The following is a 19,710-nucleotide window of genomic DNA, read 5'->3' as shown; positions in this document are numbered from 1 at the left end:
CAAATGGATCAAAGACTTAAGGAGAAAAAAGCAGTCATTATATAAAAAGTAGAGGAAATTTTTATTATCTCAGAAAGGGGAAGGAAGGCCTTTCTAAGTATGACACACAAAAACAGAAGTAATAAAAATATATTTACATATAAACTCAAAAAGCATTCTATATGATAAAATTCACAACCAAGATCAAAGAAATCATCATACTGCGGGGGGAGAGGGGGGCATACTTGTCACATAAAGCACATATAAAGGGGCTTTTCCCTTCCTACATAAAATGTTGCTATAAATCAACAGAAAAACAACTCAATAGAAAAATGAGGAAAGAATATAAAGAGTTCACAGAAAAAGATCTTATATATAAAATTTTCATTCTCGGGAGTTCCCTGGTGGTCTAGTGGTGTTAATATGGAATAAACTTCTAAGATAGTTCCTTAGTAAAAAAGGTTACAGAGCAAAGTGGACATCATGCTACTACTTGTATAAGAAAGAAAAATATAATGTGCTTATATATACATAAGGTCTCCCTAGAAAAATTCATAAAAAACAGTTTCTTCAGACAAGAACTATTGCTGGACAAAAGGACAGAGAGGGTGACTTTTCCATTAAAAACCCTTGTACCATTTGTAATTTGCACGAGGTGCATGTACCCAAAATAATTTTAAATCCTCTTTAGTCTGACTCAGCTTTACCACTTCTTGAATCCTCAAACTCTTTAACATAATCCACCTTTTTCTGAAGCCAAGTTAGTCTGAAGAGCAGGATCCCAAGAGCAGCAAACAAGTTTCAACAAATGAATTTATAAAGCCTAACCCTATGAATAAGTTCACCAAGGGCTAAGAGATACAGGACCCTTGATATGAAATGAAAAGATTTGGGGAATTCCCTGGCGGTCCAGTGGTTAGGACTCTGCAAGTCCACTGCAGGGAGCATGGGTTCGACCCCTGGTCTCAGGGAACTAAGATCCCACATGCCTCGTGGTGCGGCTAAAAACAAATTTTTAGAAAATGAAAAAGACTTGGAAATTCAGGTACCTTAAGGACATAAATGGTTATGAAGACAAAAATATACACTGAATATATATATTCTCTCACACACACGCACACACAGATGCACACACAATCTGCTAAGCGATCTGCTTTAGGGCTTTACAAGTACTATCTCACTTAGTCCTCACTACATCCCCAGGAAGTTGATATTGTCTTTTCTACAAAACAAGAAAAACTGGTTTTTATATAGATGTGAAGCACATTTTAAAGTTCCCAGGGTCCCAGTCAGTGGCAGCTCAAATTCTTAACCACTCTACACACCCTACACATGCTGTAAATAACCCAGGATACATTAGGTAGAGACCATGCGTTATACAAAATATTAGCTTTAAGTTTAACAAGCACCTAGGTCAGTCTCTAAGTTCTGAGTTTAAGTTTTAATCTTACCTGTCAGGCACTGTCTTCAGCTATAGCTTTATATCAAACCATACAAAATATAGATCTCAATCTGCTAGACAAAAAGTCTCTTACGTGGCAAAAAAAAAAAAAAAAAAAAGACGAGGAGTAATTTGAACTACCGCAGCAGTCACAACTTGCTTTCCATTAACTTAGCCAACTTTGTCTCCAAATAAGACTCTTGTCCTCTCATCGAATTCAGTCCTTGGAAGGCCCTAATTTTAAGGACTAAGGTGACAACATTTTTACTCACTTTTCCCCATTTCCACAATGTGCATATAAAAAGTACTCATTTTAAATGAAGAAAGACCAGAGACTACAAATCTAAAACTATCAGTTGAGTTAAAAAAACATGAGGCAACTAAGCTTGCACAGGAAATGTCCTTAAGACATCTTGATTATCAGGTAGTTTTCAACCTAGCTAGCGCGCATGAAGCAATGATTTCATTATTCACCTAATGATACTTGCTGCAGTAGCCTCAAGTTTAGCATCCTGCTAGAGCTTTAGTAAATAAGGCCCCCTGCAAGGGATCTGTAAGATCCAAAGCTAGACCAAACTGAGAAAATTTGTAATAATACCAAAAATAATTAAAGCTCTACGGACATAAATCTGCATTTCCATCTTTGAGGAGACAATGTAAAAGGATTATGTTTTCTCAAATAAAGACATTAGTTAATATAAATGAACTATTATGGCCTTCCTGATTTCCAAAAATGAGGAGCCTGAATTAGCCACCCACATATTTTGAAGTCACTCCTTGAACTCTAAAATGTGTTTTATCTTTTTAAACCTGAGAGGGCAATTTCACTAGATTTCAATCCCTCTGACTCAACACTTCAAAACTGGGGACATTTTTTGAAAGGCCAGGGTCATAATAAAGAAGTCTTTATCAGGCAGTCCCCTCAGAAAGGCAACAGCAAATCCAAAGCCAGCCTTGAATCTAGCAAACAGACTAGACGCTCATGTAACAATTTAAGTCTAGGCAGATAAAACCGCTTCTAAATGATCAGACAGCAAAGAAACTCGGCTGTAAATAATCTCCTAACAAATTTTACCTAGTCCCCACGCAGTTAAACAGCAGTTCTATAATAAAAATAACAATTATATATACTCAATTTGGGGGGAAGAAGAGTTAAGTTACATTGTCTAAGATGTTAACAATTATTTTGCTGTTAACAATTCTTTTGCCCTGCAAGTAACTGCTCTGCAAATAACTGCACTGAGCATATAACAATAAACAAATGAGACAAGGTACCTGCTCTCAGAAGTTTATGCAATAAACATGGGTGAGAGTAAATAAGATAACTAAGAGACTGATCTGAATGAAATACACAGGATAATATAGAGTAACAAGAAAAATCAAAGGATACAGGAAGGGGGTTAACCACTTTACATAGATAGAATGGTTAGAGAAAGTCACTCAGAATGTAACATGACTCAAAACTGAGCTAACAAGGAAAAAAAAGAGGCAGAACATACAGGCCCAAAGACAGGAAGGAAAATGCTTAGTGTAGTCAAGGAAGAGAAAGAAGGCCAAAGGTCAATGGTCTAGGAAGACAGTGAACAAGGCTGCAGAGAAAGGAAGGGGACAATGAAGACGCTGGTAGGCTATAGAGTCTGCATGTTATTCTTAGGGTCCAAAAGAAAGACACTCCTGCTCTGCGAATCATAAACTACAGGAGTGTAAGAATAGCACAATAACAAAGTTACAAGGCTATACAGCAAATAAGAGACAGATGGCAGCTTGTATAAGCCCAGTGACAGTGGAACAGAAATGGACATATTTGGGAGAGCAAATAGATTTGCTAATTGATTAGATGGGAGGAAAAGAAGGAATCAAAAGTGAGCCTTGGTTATTTAGCTTGAGTAGGTGGATACTGTATCCATTTATTGAGCTAGGGAAGAATGGAGAAAGTATGGGGCTGTGAAACACTCAAAAAAGTTGTTTTGGATATGTTAAATTTGTAAACTAAATGGAGAAGTCAAGGTTAGTTAAATTACAATAGTAGAATACGGGGAAGATCTTTTGCACAAAGATCCCATTTAAAGCTATGGTACCATACTGCAGGTTAAACAATTACCTCAGAAGAGTGTAATGCATTATGCTTCAACACTTTTAAACTGGTCATAAATGCAACCTAAACATACCTGGTTTCTGCTCAGTTCTGCCCCTTCAACTTACATTTATCTATTTTCCCTTATCCACAATCTTCCTCCTGGTTGATCATATGATCCTCAAACACTACTATCTATCTGACCCAGCCATAACAATACTACTACTACTACTGTTGGTTATCATCTTACAATTTCAAAGCATTTAGCATTCATTATTTCACTTGATTCTAACGATAACTTTGTGAAACAGGAAAAGAACCAGTTTTACTATGGCAGGAAATAAAAGTCTTACAAAGGCTGGCCGGGCCAACAACAAATAGCTATTATTTACTAGATGGGATGAAATCAGTGTTCATATTTAAGGACTCTGTTTACTCTGTATTCACAGAACTTCAGAGCAGACAAACTACATGAGTTCAAGAACCTTACATTTTTGCCTTGTTTGTTACTAAACAAGAACCAGTGAAAGTACAGGCACATAGTAGACACTCAAATATCTACAGGCAATGAACATCTCTAGCATAGACCAGTACTCAAGAAATAAAAATCCCAGATCCACTGTTGAGCCAGTGTTTTACAGTAAATAAGGTGGTATGTTTGTACTACTTTCTCATTTCCAATACAGAAATGTTGTCATTTATTTTCCAAGTATGCTCAAGTATAAATTAGATAATATCTAACATTTCAAGCTACTCAAAAGAAGATTGCTCTATGAATTCACGATGGCATTATTTTGCAACCAGTCTTATTTCACATATCCATAAAAAAAATTTCCCCTTTTATTCCGAATTTCCTATAAAAGATTTTAGGAAAGAAAAGATGTCAAACAGGCTTTACAATGGAGCAGAAAAAAAGATCAAAAACTACCATTTGTATTTATCGACTACTATTTTGTGGAACTGACATAATACATACATATCAAGGAAGAGGCCAAATAGTTCCACATACTTAAGGTCAATTGACATTCAACAGAGGTATTCCAACATGTTTCAATGGGAAACGAAGTCTTTTCAACAAACTGAACTGGGAGAGTAGAACATCTAAATTTAAAAAAATAATAGAGAAATGAACCGAAACCCTTTCACAGGCCAAAAAATCATTCAAAATGGATCACAGACATAAAAATATAAGCTAAACTACAAAACTTTTAGAAGAAAGCTAAAAAACAGGAGAAAATCCTGTGACTTGGGGTTAGGCAGAGATTTCTTATGACACAGAAAAGCACAAATCAGGGACTACCCTGGTGGGCCAGTGGGTAAAACTCTGCGCTCACAATGCAGGGGGCCCAGATTCGATCCCTGGTCAGGGAACTAGATCCCACATGCATGCCGCAACTAAGAAGCCACGTGCCGCAAATAAAGATGCCACATGCTGCAACTAAGACCTTGCACAGCATGCATACATGCATATGTTTTTTAAAAAAGCACATATCACGAAGAAAAAATTTTACTACAAATTTTGAACTGCCTGATCTTCGAAACACAGTTAAGAAAATAAAGACAAACCATAGATGGGAGAAATTTGCAAAACGTGTATCTAATACACTTGTAGCCAAAATATATAAAGAATTCTTACTATTTAATAAAACAAGCCAATTTTTTTAAATGGACCAAAGACTTTAATAGACACTTCACCAAAGCACATAAAAAGATGCTCATCACGTCACTACACCATATGATAGCTTTAATGTTTGCTAACTACCCACTCAACTACCCTGGCAGTAAATACTATAAAAATAAAGGAAATGTACTCCAATTAATCACTGTATTATTAATCAACTTGAGGTACTTTTCTTCCTTAAAGGACAAGAATACTTAAGAACAATAGATCATCTGTTTCTTTTAAGAAGGGCAAATAACCTGTACACGGTGTTTTGGAAATTGGAGGGCAGGGAGGTGGGTGTCTGATCACACCTGTGCTATTACATATTGCAATACATTATTATAAATGTCTTTTTTTATAGCTGTATATCATGGTGATCTTATTATATGCATAGGATATTTTATTTCAGGATAGTATACACACTTTAAAAAGTGCACTTTAAAAACGTTAGGGATCTGACTGGATTCTGTACCACTGCTCTAGAGCTGTGCTTTCCAATACGGCAGCTAGTAGCCATATAATGTAATTTAAATTTAAACTAACATTAAATAGATCTTAAAATTCAGATCCACATCTGCACTAGACACATTTCAAAACTCCATAATGACATACAGCTAGTGACTATTATACTGAACAGTATAGACAAAGAAATGCTTCCATCTTTTCACAAAGTTCTATTGGACAGAACTGCTCTTGCAATACAACCTATTACTTAGAACACTAAGGAAGTTAACTGCAACACAAAAATGAAGATAAACAGAATTCAAATTATGGTTCTGTCACCTACTGTGAAGCCTGGGTAAACTAATTTCAAACTGAGTTTCTTAAACCATTGAATGGAAATAGCATTTCTTCTATATGATAACTGGGAAAAGCACTTTCTAAATTAAAATATTATACAACATTATTTATGAAGTGTTCCTAAAGGAGAATATTCCTGAAAAAGAACTCATTTGAACATTATAAACAAGTCACAACTGTATCACATTAAGAAAAATAAAATTTAGTTGCTGGCTAAGAATAAAATATCTTCTAAGTTCCTGAAACAAAATAGTATTTGACTTTCTTTATATTGTCACCCTACAACTCTAACTATGAGCCATAATGGGTGGGAGTCTAAGTTCTGGATACAGAATGTATGGATTCAGAAATACCACTTGCTTACTGGCTGTGTAACCTTAGCAAGCAATTTAAAATCTGTGACTTCATTTTCTCATCTATAAAATTAGGACAACAGAACCTTCCCACACACTGTGTCTATGAAGATTAAATTAGTTAATACAGTTAAAAAGCTTAGAACACTGCCTGCAACATGGTAAGCATTAATATTAGTTATTAAAATCCACTCATTATGGTAAATGTTGGTATCAAGAATAAAGAACTATAACTCAACAACAAAAACAATCTGGTTTGGGGCTTCCCTGGTGGCGCAGTGGTTGGGAATCCGCCTGCCAGTGCAGGGGACACGGGTTCATGCCCCGGTCCGGGAGGATCCCACATGCCACGGAGCGGCTGGGCCCATGAGCCACAGCCGCTGGGCCTGGGCATCCGGAGCCTGTGCTCCGCAGCGGGAGAGGCCAGGGCAGTGAGAGGCCCGCGTACTGCAAGAAAAAAAAAAAAAAAATCTGGTTTAAAAATGGGCAGAAGACTTGAATATTTCTCCGAAGACATACAAATGGCCAATAAGCACATCAGACATCACTAATCATTAGTGAAATTCAAATCAAAACCATAATGATACCACTTCACACCCATTAGAACACAAAACATGGAAAACAACAAATGTTGGGAAAAAATAGGGAGAAACTGGGACCCCTGTGAACTGCTGATAGGGATAAGAAATGGTGCAGCCACTATGGAAAACAATATGGTAGTTCCTCAAACAATTAAAAATAGAATTACCATATGATCCAACAATTCCACTTCTAGGTATCTATCCAAAAGAATTAAAAGCAAATCTTCAAACATATATTTGTACACCCATATTCACAGCAACATTATTTAAATAACCAAAAGGTAAAGGCAACCCATGTGTCCATCAATGGATGAATGGATAAGCAAAACGTGGTACACGCACATATAATGGATTACTGTGTCTTAAAAAAAGGATATTCTGATTGACCCATGCTACAACATGGATGAACCTCGAAGACATTCTAAGTGAAATAAGCCAGTCACAAAAAGACAAATACTTCATGATTCCACTTATATGAGGTACCTAGTCAAATTCATAAAGACAAAAAGTAGAGTGGTGGTTTCCAAGGGTTGAGGGGAGCAGGGAATGAAGAGTTATGGTTTAATGGGTACAGAGTTTCACTTTTACAAAATGAAAAGAGCTCTGGAGCTGAGTGGTGGTAATGGCTGTATAACAATGTCAATGTACCTAATGCCACAGAACTGTACACTTAAAAACGGTTGAATTGGTAAATTTTATTGTTGTACTTATGCATAATATGTCATGCATATTCTGCCACAAATTTTTAATTAGGACAATGAAGTCTATTTTACTATGAAGTAAACATAACTAATTTCCTCAAAGATTTCACTCAAAACATTTAAGAAGTGTTTTGAAGAGTACAATATCAATAGGTATGAGGTACCTAGAATAATCAAACTCATAGAAAGTCAAATGGTGATTGCCAGGGGCTGGGGAGAAAGAGAAATGGGGAGTTAATGTTTAATAGATACACAAAGTTTCAATTTGAGAAGATAAAAATGGTTCTGGAGATGGATGGTGATGATAATTGCACAATATGGAAATGTACTCAAGGTCACTGAACTGCACACTCAAAAATGGCTAAAATGGTAAACTTTATGTTTATTTTACCATAATAAAAAAGTTCCCTCATTACACAGATTGGGAGATTAGTGAATGCAAGGAGTGGAAAACCTTACTTACATATCTCACACAGTGGTTCAAAAGGTAGAAAGACTTAAATCTTCTAAAGTGATACAAATTTAGAATACACTTTCTCCTCTAAACTTATAACAACTCAAACCTCCTATTTGTGGGGCGAAGACTTTTAGCTAGTTATACTGACACAACTACTGGTTGTAAAGAATTACCCCTATTGTACTTTTTAACTATGTCCACAAATTCTTTTGACAAAAGGTGGAGCCTAACTCCTCACCCCTTGATTGTGGGTTAGACTTAACGACTTGCTTCTCATGAAGTGAGTGTGGCTGAAGTGACTTCTGAGAATATGTCATAAAAGGCATCACGCGTCTACCTACCTCTCTTTTCAGATCACTTCCTCTGGGAGATGCAGCTGCCATGTAAAGAAACTCTAACAGCTACAGGTCTGTATATGGTAAGGCATATGGTAAGGAAACTGAGTTCTCCAGACAACAACCAGCATCAACCTGCCAGCCCAATGAGTACACCTTCTTGGAAGGAGATCCTCCAGCCCCAATCAAGCCTTCAAATGAGTGCAACCCTTGAGATTTTCATGAAAAGACATGGAGGGAGCCAGAACCACTCAGCTAAATTGCTACCAAACTTCTGACCCACAGAAAATCCATGTGCGATACTATTTTTCTTTAAACTCATTCGTTAAAAGAATATACAGTTGACGCTTAAACAACACAGGTTAGAATTGTGCAGGCCAACTTATATGTGGATTTTTATCAACAGTAAATACTACACTATCCACAACTGGTTGAATTCGTGGATGCAGAACTGCAGATACTGAGAAACCTCAGAAATGGAAGGTCGACTATAAGTTAGCTGTGAATTTTCCACTTCAAGGGTAGGTGCCCATAATCCCCACATCATTCAAAAGTCAACTGCGTAATTTATGTTCACTGAAAAGCTAACTTGTTTTTACTAGTATACATATGTAAAGACAAAAATGACACTTTTTCAGTTGAAGAATGTTTTTTAACATATCTGCAAGTTGAGTTTCAACAGAAAAAAATCTATGTAACTAGAATTTTTTAAATTCTTATTCTTGCTTAAAAAAATTGTTTTAAGTATGGAAAAAACTTTTAAATATAGTTTTAAAAATATATAACCTGAAAACTGGATTAAAGGGTAGAAAATGAAGATCAGAAACACTGCACTCCTCAAGCTGTGAACAGAAAGATGACTAAAGAACAAGAAACTGAGTAGGATATCTTGTATAAAATGATGCAGAAACCAGCAACTACTTGAAAAGATACAAAGCAAAAGCCTATAACTACTCTGCTAGGTGGGGCAGCTAACAAAAAGGGAAAAAACAAGCAGGTAAAACTGAAAAAGACAGACCCAACCACAAAGGGTCTTCAACAATTTTAACATTTTGTTTTTCACAATGCTACTGTTGAAAGAAATGAACCTGCTCTCCAAGAAAATACATGGAAGCACCACCAAAATTATCAATTTCGGAGACTTCTCGAACCACACAGCCAAAAAGAATTCATGTTAGGAGCCCCTCACACATACATCATTAAAAGCAGGGAGGGCAGGGAATACATTTCTTTCCAACCTACTCTTCCCTAAATATTCCAAATACATGACCCTAAAGGCTGCTAAAGCAACAATAACAAGAACTATAATTTAGGCAGATTTCTCTGGCCACAGGAGACTTTGTGGAGAACTGAATGTAACTAAAGGCTAACACATGAGTTAGGAGGTTATTTCCTTAGCCAAGGACCAAGCTAGCACAATAAATGGAACTGGAAATGAGTAGGCAGGGCATGACTGGCGTGCAGGTAATGCCATTAACAGAAACAAGAGAATAACTTCAGAAACTAAAATACTGGTTTGACATGTAAAATACATTAAGCAAAATTTTAAAATGTTACAATCAGAATAAAACTTTACCTCTATATTACACCTCACAATTAACAAAGCCATCAGTTTTATGAAGAAACTAAGGCCAGGAGAGGTTAAGTAAATATACAAGGTCATACAGGCCCTTTTCTAGATATTCCAAATCCAAGACCAAAAATCTCCTTTCTAACTCCCAGAAATTACCCTTTTTCTACATCACTACCCTTACCTGGAACTAAATTGTTATCAAAACATTTTCATCAAAAATTAAGCAAAAAAAGTGGTTGACTCAAAGACAATCTGGCCTGGGTTTAGGTTCTATCCTCATTTGTAATTTTACTTTCAGATTAGAGGTTCCCATCCTTATTCCCTTCTCTTGCTAACTTTAAATTTTATTTTCTTCTCTTATGTTCACTCCATAACCTGAAACAACATTTTAATTTTTAGCTAACCAGAGTTATCCCTCAAATAGCTACTAACAAATAGCACAACTAACAGTAGTTTATCTTCTTTCAGCTGGTCTCCAAGCTCCACTAGTAATCAATATTAACCAAAGAGAAGCAGTAAATAAGAAGAAAAACAAAAACATCAGTGTTTATGCTCAAAAAGAATGAGTTAATAAAGTAAAATCCACATGAAGGCAGTATTAAATATGACTAGTGATTAAGCATTTGGGACTCGGGAGTCAGACTTGGAAATTTGGTCAAGACTCCAACCTAACCTTGGTCATAATCAAGTAACTCTCTCCCAGTCTCAGTCTCCCTAAAATCTTAAATTTCTCACCTATACCACTGTAACAATAGTACTCTCCTCTAAGATATACTATGTACACAGCAAAATACATGACACTATCATCATCTATAAACGTTAGTCATTATAATTGTTATTTTAGACCTATATATTTTTCAGGCACAGGAGGGGAAAAAAAGGGGGAAAAAATGGGAGTAGGGGAGACAGAGGTACTTAAGGGGGGGAAAAGAAGCAACCCAGCAATTGTTCCAGTTACTACTGGTACTGTATATTTCAATGCAAAGAAAATAATTAAATATTTATCAAAGGGCTTCCCTGGTGGCGCAGTGGTTGAGAGTCCGCCTGCCGATGCAGGGGACACGGGTTCGTGCCCCGGTCCGGGAGGATCCCACATGACGCGGAGCGGCTGGGCCCGTGAGCCATGGCCGCTGAGCCTGCGCGTCCGGAGCCTGTGCTCCGCAATGGGAGAGGCCACAACAGTGAGAGGCCCAAGTACCAAAAAATATATATATATATTTATCAAAAACTCAAGTTGAGTGAATCTGTCCTTGAACAACTACTGTAAGCAAATTTCACGAATGTCAGACTATCCAAGGATTAGAGCTAACTGAACCTGGTCGGGCTTCCCTGGTCGCACAGTGGTTAAGAATCTGCCTGCCAATGCAGGGGACACAGATTCCATTCCTGGTCCGGGAAGATCCCACATGCCGCGGAGTAGCTAAGCCCCTGCGCCGCAACTACTGACCCTGAGCTCTGGAGCCTGCAAGCCACAACTACTGAGCCCACGTGCCACAACTACTGAAGCCTGTGCGCCTAGAGCCCATGCTTTGCAACAAGAGAAGCCACAATGAGAAGCCCACACACCGCAACGAGGAGTAGCCCCTGCTCACCGCAACTAGAGAACGCCCGCACACAGCAACGAAGACCCAACATAGCCATAAATAAATAAACAGATAGATAGATAGATAGATAAATTTATATAAAAAAAAAAACCCTGGTCACTAAATAATCGTTATCCTGATACTACTGCTTGGAGTAACATCATCAATAGGAGAAATTTAAAGAAAAATAATCACAGATAGTAAATGTTATGTGGTTCTTTTCTATAAATAAAGGCTATTCACTTCCAGTTCAACTTCTCAATCACATTTAAAATGAATGTTCTTAGACAAGTAACTTGAAAATCCACTAAGTTAAGGAATACATAAAATACAAGCCCTCTGAAGCATAAAAAAATAAGGGGGGGGAAGAGGGGTTGTTCTCATCATAATTTTACATAAATCAAGGTGGAAACTCAATTAGCAGTACTACACACAGCTCTGACCCAGAAAACACAAATATCTTACTCTATTCTAACAGAGAGATTTATTGAATTCTAATCTCAATTTTACATCAGAAAGTAAATACCATATATGTATATCTAAATACCTACAATCTTTCGGACTCGCCTACCTCTTCTGCTCTAAGTGAGCTAACAAGATACAACAGCATAACAACAACAACAAAAAGTTCTGTGTTCAAAATAAATGAGCAACTGACCAGTTATTAGGCCATCTTGGCAAAGTGTTCAAAAATTACAATTTTTTTAATCTCAGAAAAATAATTAAATGAAATAAACTCTAATTTTAGCTACATCGATCTGTTAATATAAATTGTTTAAAAATAAACTTAACTTTTTAAAAACAAACACTTCTACTCAATGCCTATGATTCAGTGAAAAACTAAATGCAGTAACAAATCGTAACACCACTCAATCCTCAAATATACAAATATTATTAAAAGATGATACTCTTATTTGTCAAAAGATTTCTATTACAGCAATTAACATTCACAACTTTTTAAACAAACTTTGTTTATAAACTTAAGGCAGCATAACCTTCCAAGGGAGAAAACATACTCGTTGTTTTTTTTTTGTTGTTGTTGTTGTTTTTTTAAGTTATTTGAAAGGTTCTTAGTGCACCTTGCTCACTTCCTCTCAGTTTCTGTTCCTAGTAATGAACTGACTTTTTGGAAGTCAGATCTTAAGGAATAATTTGAAATACAAAACCACTTCAAACATTGTTTCAAGAAATTTCTATAATGGATTAAAGTTAGGAACTGTTACCCCTTAAAACAATTTACTTCATGAAATACCAGATTAAAAGTCAAACCCTATAATTTGTTTTAAACAACTCCCTAACTCTAAATTGGAACACTAAACTGCATTTAGAACACAATTTACACTCATATTTAGAAAAGTAAACTGGCTATTTGTTATGTTTTTTTCCTACCTTTCTACCAATCCATAAAGCCATACTGACCATATGGATTTTGTCTTTTACTTTAGAAGCACAAAAACTTCAAATTTGGACTGTTCCATCTGAAATATTCTTAACTTTTAATTCTTTCTGCATTTCAATTTACTTAATAGTTGTTTTCAGACTGCTCAGGAAACTGAAGCCAAGCAATCTTATTGCAAGAAACTGAAAGGCTTCCAAGAATAACACAGGGATAAAGCTGACTCTCATTACAGTTTACAAACGGACATTTGATTTGCTCACCATACGGTACTTACAAATTCCAACAGGACTGCACAGGAAGGTGTTGGGTTTTTCTCTGTAATCTTTATGTTTTCCAGTTTGTTTTTTTATTTTGTATCCTCTGAAATAAAATCCAAGTTCTTTGAAGATACTTAACCTATGGCTACTTGACATAGAGTTACTTCAGTCAGCTACCCATACTTCTGTTTTAAAGTTTTCATATGGTTATCTCCAGAATTAGCCAAGTTCCTTGGATTTAAGATTTTAAAGTCTTCTTTATTATTCCATGTACTTGTCACTGTTGTACTTATCCACTCCAGATGAAATATCCAATTTACGAGCCAAAAAGCAAAAACAAAAAGAAAATTTCACATCTGAAGAGCATTCCTAAACATCAGCATAAACAGAGACACACAGCTATCTCAATACTACCGTGCTGCTGGGAAACTGCAACATCTTAAATTTCCATGTAAATAAAAGATAAAAGCAAAAAAACTGTATTCGTTCAATGTCTTCATTTAGAAAAGCTGTCCCATTGTGACATGAAAAGGGCTGAGGTCAAAAATTCCTAAAACTTTAAATAAAGGTAAAAATAAACTGCCATGAAACTTCAGCAATATTTAAACAGTAATTTGAAACTGCAGAGAAATTACTCAGTACACAAATCAAACATATCTTACAGCTCTGGCTGAAGAACACCAACAAGAGGGGAGGGATTGGGGGGCGGGGGCGGGGGGGGGGGGCAAAAATACCACCAGCTGAAATACTTTAACCAGTTATATAATCCGTTTGAACCAAAATACTGAAGAAATGCCTGGGTCTCTTTAAAGCTTGTAGAATTGTTCACTACTACCAATTCACTTCAGAGATGATTCTTGCCAATTTTAATAAACTTCTGGGGCAAAATTATCCAGAAACACTGTAATTCCAAAATGGCCACTTGAAATATCCGGGGCCTTTTACACAAAACCTAGAAGATGATCTTCATATCTGAGTAATTCAATCACCTGTAAAAGTTATAAAAAACAATTTAAATTACACAGTGAGCTTTAATTTTGAGCTAAAAATTAATCCCCATCCTAAACAGTCAACCTCTGGAGAGAAATGCACTTCTATACCAAGCAAGCACCCAAAAAAAGTCAAGAGTATTAAAAGGACTTCAGGATATGTAGAGACAAGGGAAAAACGATGGGAGATGGTATTATGGAGGGCAAGCGCTGATTTCAAGTGGGAAGGGGGTGCGGATATAAGCTAACAGGATTATATAAGCAAACCTCCTTATACGTTGAGTAAATATTACAAACTATGAAACGAGCAAACAATCTTACAAAAGACTTTCTGTATTTTCTATTCAATCTACCAAAGGAAAACGAATAGACAGGTGTGCTGCCACCGAGCATTATTACTAAATGCAACTTAGAGAATGAGGGATATAAAGAGAAAGACGCTCCCTCCAAATCAGAATGTCCAAAAGAAGAGGCATGTTTTCCCCGCTCAGAGTAGGAAGGTTAGTGCCTGAGAAGTGGGGCGAGAACATTCCTTAAATTCGCCCGAACGTGAGACTTACCCGGCTTCTAAGGGCAGCAAGGAGATGTGAGGGTTCCCAATTTCCTTGAATTAAGGAAACAGGTTTCTTTCTCACAGCACTGAGGGGGTGGAAGAACCTAGCCCTTCTCGTAAACCGCGTTCAGAGTGGTTCTCTCTCCCAAACAAACCAGTCCCCTCAGACCCCACGGGACTCAGAGGGACTAGACAGCGCTCGCCTCAGTCCACAGCTCGGGCCACGGACCTCGAGAGGCGGGCTGACCGGGCGCGCTGAGAAACCTCCGAAGGCCACAACTCGGCCTCGACTCCCTCAGCCCTCCGAGAGCGGCAGCGGTGCGGAAGGAGGCGGGCGCGTGCGAGAGGCCAGAGCGGGGAAGACCAAGCACGGACGGCGCCGGACTCGTTCCCAGCCTCCGCCAAACAACCCCCCCCACACCAGACGCCCAGGCTAAGCCACCCACCCCCTCCCCACAACTGCCACCTCCGCTCCACCAGGGCCAACACCTAGAGGGGCCTCCCCGCGCTGTCCTTCCCTCTCTCTCCTTGCTCTCCCGCCACCTCCCCCCCGCCGCCGCCCGCGGACAGCCTCACACCTCGCGCAGCCAACGCCGCTCCCGACCCCTCAAACCTTAACGCCGACACGGGCACCCCCCCTCCCCTCCCCAGACCCCGGCGCCGAGCCCAGAGGACGCTGTTACCTTCTGCGACACCAGAGGTGCCCCTGGCCTGGGGGTGCCGCTGCGCTCGATCCCGGGAGGAGGTTTTCGGTACTTTGAATAATCCCCTTTTGCCGCTTTTCCCTCCCCCACAACCAGTCTCAGTCCCAAAATGGCGCCGACCCGATCCGCAATGTTCTGGGCCAAGTCTCGCGAGATCGTGGAAGGTGGCGAGGCGGGGAAGGAACTAGAGGAGCTGAGGAGACGGGAGGGGAAAGGCGGGGCGAGGAGAAGGAGGAGGGAGATAGGGTGTGGAAGAATCGGTGCGAACGAACCTACTGGGCGGGGCAGCAGGAGGAGCGCCTCCACCAAAGAACCTTCTGGCCCAAGCAACCGCTCACGCCCCGGCCAAAGAAGCTCCGCCCTCTACGTCGGGCGGCTGGGGGAGGGGAGGAGGGCGTGGTTATGCCTAGGGGAGGGGCTTCGAGGAGGTCCCGGAGGCAGGGGCGCGCAGGGGGCGGTGGCTCCGCGCGGTGACGTCAGGAGCAGCTGGAGTTGGGGATTACCCCCTGCTGCTGACGTGAGGACGGTGAACAATCGGGAAGGTTCGGTGGAAGGGGGAATTCCCCGCTGCTCCCTGAGGAGCCCCTCCTCCCTCCCTTCCCCCAATCCGGGGCCAGCCCGGAGCCCGGGATGGTGGGGCCGCCGGGGGTGGGGGCCGGAGGGGAACGCTGCTTCGGGAGGCGGCCGAGCGCGCTCGAGTGGCGCGTGCCGCGGCGTCTTCCACTGCTAGATGTTCGGAGGTGCCGCGGCCCGCGCGATGCGCGGAGTACCGCGCTGGGGCCTGGGCGGCTGCGAGATCACATGCTCGCCTGTACACTGCCCCTCCGCGGGCGGAGCGCCGGCAGGGTTGGCGCAGGGCTAATTGGGCGCCCTGAAGCAGTGGACCCACTACCGTGTGCAAATATTAGAGGGTGTCGGACATAAATAATATACGTATGGGAGGCTGGTGACGGAAGAGGCGAGACTCGCTCTTTGGAAACGAAGCCCAGATTCTCAAGGGATAAAAATGGCTACTGGATATAATCGTGCTAATTATCGTTTCTGTCTTTATTAAATCTACAGCAGGGGAGAATTATTTCAAGTGTCTCGGTCCCACACAGCTCAGACGATTTTGTGTAGAATTCTGTGGGCGTCACCATTTTCTAGTTGCGATACCTTTTCGCGTTGTAACTGAAGGCTCACTTTGAAACCTGTGAAATTAGCCTTCCAAGAGGAAGAAAAGTAACAATGTTTGCTCACGGATTATGTGGGGGGAAGATGTCTTAACGAGGGAAAATCCAGAGACTATAAAGTACTTGGCTCTTCGCCCTCCTCCAAGCCACAAAGACTTCATACACGGAAACTTTATGGTTCTTTTATATGCATTATGGGGTTTGTAGTTTAATGGACTGCTTCTAAAAGCTCCCTGAAAGAATATTTGAATGTAAACTCACCAAAAGTTACACCTCCCAATCTTTTGGTCTTCGTAGGGGAGGTGGACACTTGGCAATTAATAATGCCTCGCTGAGTGCAAAGAAATTAACACTTGCTAGATTCCTTGTCTGTGCCAAGCACTTAATCCTTATTCCAGTCTCTGAAGTGGGTGTTACTTTCCCCATTTTGTAGATGAGGAAACTGGTTCAGGTTACACGACATGGAAGTTGGGTGCCACAACTTGCCTGTACCAGACTTTATCGCAAGTCCGTTTGGGTCTTAATTCACCTTCTTTCCACCACACCACATTGCTTCTGTAGAAGTAACTTATGTATTGGGACAAGACCTGCTTCTCCTTCTGTTTCTAAGCATGATGTCAATTCAATAAACAAAGGAAAAGTCTTGATAATTTAAAAACACTAATTGTGCTTTCCTATGGCGAAAGACATTGTAAAGTTGAAAACCAAATAATGAAGTAGAGAAACAGTTGTAACATGGATGACAAAAAGGTTAATATTTAATTATAGACACTTGGCTGCTATCCTTAATATCTAATAATGTTTAATTTACATAGTAAATATATCAAGAGCTCTTAGAAATTAAGGAACAGATAACCATACTGACTCTTAAAAAGTCAAAGGACATGAACAAGCTAATCATGTATGTGTCAGTAATTATATGGAAAGATGCTCTGCCTCACTAAAATCAGAAAAAACGAAAATAAAACTAATAATGACGTACTACTTTCTCCTAGCAGATCGGCAAAGATTTAAGAGTAAGACCTAGATGAAGGTATAAGGAATAGGCATTTGCATTAACCCGTATCAGCTGCTCTTCTACATCTTAGAATTTTTATTTGTAAAAAATAGGAAAGGTGTCCAATAATTTATAAAGATACTCATTGATAAGTTGCTTAAAAGTACAAAAAAAAATTGAAACAACCCAAATGCATATAAATACAGTGAGTAAATAATGGTGCATCCATAGATGGAATATGAAGCCGTTAAAAATGAGGATATAGGGCTTCCCTGGTGGCGCAGTGGTTGAGAGTCCACCTGCCGATGCAGGGGACACGGGTTCGTGCCCCAGTCCGGGAAGATCCCACATGCTGCGGAGTGGCTGGGCCCGTGAGCCATGGCCGCTGAGCCTGCACGTCCAGAGCCTGTGCTCCACAACGGGAGAGGCCACAACAGTGAGAGGCCCACGTACCGCAAAAAAAAAAAAAGAAAAATAAGAGGTAGATTCCAGGACTGTCCATTTTTTGTCATCTAAAAAAAGTATATATCAAAGGATAAAGTCTGACTGAATAGATACCAGAATGTTATCAATGCTTATTTCCAGGTAGCAGAATAATAGAGGATCTTTATTCTTCATACCTGTTAAGGGCCTATGTTACTTTTCTAATCATTAGGAAAAAGCTAACTAAAAAATTAAATACAAGAACTTGTCTCCAACCGGTAACATGTTCTCCATTATTTTATTCTTTTAGTGAAATCTAAACAAAGGATTTATCACATAGTAGAGTATTTTAATTTATTAAAGAACATACATTATAGTAGTTTGAAAGAACACTTTTTTAACCAAGCCCTATATAAGAAATATTGAATAAGTTTGGTAATTTTTTCAATGATTTTATAAATATTAGTCACAAAGAGATTAAGTAGCTTGCTCCAAAATAATGTTAGCCCAAGTATATATGATGTGTAAATGAAGGTATTCATTTCCAACTTATTTGTAGTAGTGAAAACCAGAGAACCTAAATGTCTACCAACCGAGTACTGGTTAAAAAACTAAAGTACATCCATATAGTAGAATGTTGTACAGCTGTTAAGAATAAGGTAGGCCAACATATGCAAAGATGTTCAATATGTTAAGAGATAAAAGTATGTGGAAAAACAGTATATATAGCATCAGAATCTATTATTTTTTCAAAGTAGGTATATTTATATAGAAGTAACTAAAGAATAACTTTAATATCATTAAATCAGGATTTTTTTGTTTTCTTCACTGCTGTACTATTTGAATATACTATTTTATAATAATTTAATATTTAAAACTTTATTGCCCCCAAATCTGCAGCAACTGGGGAGCAAAATAAAATATTTCTGTAGGAAACCATGTAACTATATCCAGTGTTCCTTTTCTGTGTTCCCATTGTACAACCCTGTCCTTACCTCTATGATTATCTACCCATTTTTACCTCTACCTTTATCCTGGAAAGTGTCCAGGAGCTTCCTTATCATCCCCCACACTTATTATACTAGATTATAGTTGCTGATTTTCTTACTTGTCTCTACCATGGAACTCAAAGATCCCTGAAAGCAACAACTATGTCTTATTCATACTTATTCATAGCAACTAGTATAGTTTCAGCCACAGCATAAATATTTGTTAAATGCATGCCTTCCCTACCTTTAGTCTTTGTTTTAGCCACACACTACACGCAGTTCTCAGAATTCCCCTTGTTCTTGAACATTCTGTGCAGATATTATTCCCTTTTACTAGATTACCATTCTCCTCTCCACTCTCTACTTTGCAACTTCTTATTTCTTATCCCTAGAGACGCTGTTCAAATGGCACTGAGGTAAATAACAATCAGATAAAGGTTGGAACGTCCTTCTCTGGACTCTCACATGGATTTACACTCACTTTTATCACTTTGTTTCCCCCCCTTTCTAGACAGTGAGACTGTGGTCAGGGACAGTGTTCTATTCATCCTTTGCCCCTAAATCAATGCTCAGCCCATAGAACATCCCCAGTGAATATGACTGGCTGGGTGGTTGAATGAAGGGTCCAGAACCCACTCAGCTCCGTTCCTATGCACCAGCACAACACTGACCAGTCTCTGAGGTCA

The 19,710-nt window shown here is 39.1% G+C and overlaps 1 protein-coding gene across 1 annotated transcript in view; it reads right to left on the bottom strand.

The window, feature by feature from the left end:
• The window catches only part of GPBP1 (GC-rich promoter binding protein 1), a 70,994-nt gene extending 55,419 nt beyond the window's left edge, over positions 1-15,575 (bottom strand). The window contains exons 1-2 of the mRNA XM_065874290.1: positions 15,423-15,575; positions 13,215-14,186 (exon numbers count right to left, since the gene is read on the bottom strand). The gene's annotated coding sequence lies outside the window, so the exon portion shown is untranslated. The remainder of the gene's footprint in view (positions 1-13,214; positions 14,187-15,422) is intronic.
• Positions 15,576-19,710: the final 4,135 nt, after the last annotated feature.

Source organism: Phocoena phocoena, chromosome 3 (genome assembly GCF_963924675.1).
Source record: "Phocoena phocoena chromosome 3, mPhoPho1.1, whole genome shotgun sequence".
Taxonomy (NCBI): domain Eukaryota; kingdom Metazoa; phylum Chordata; class Mammalia; order Artiodactyla; family Phocoenidae; genus Phocoena; species Phocoena phocoena.
Note: the sequence above shows the minus strand (reverse complement) of the source record. Positions and strands in the feature narration are given on the sequence as shown.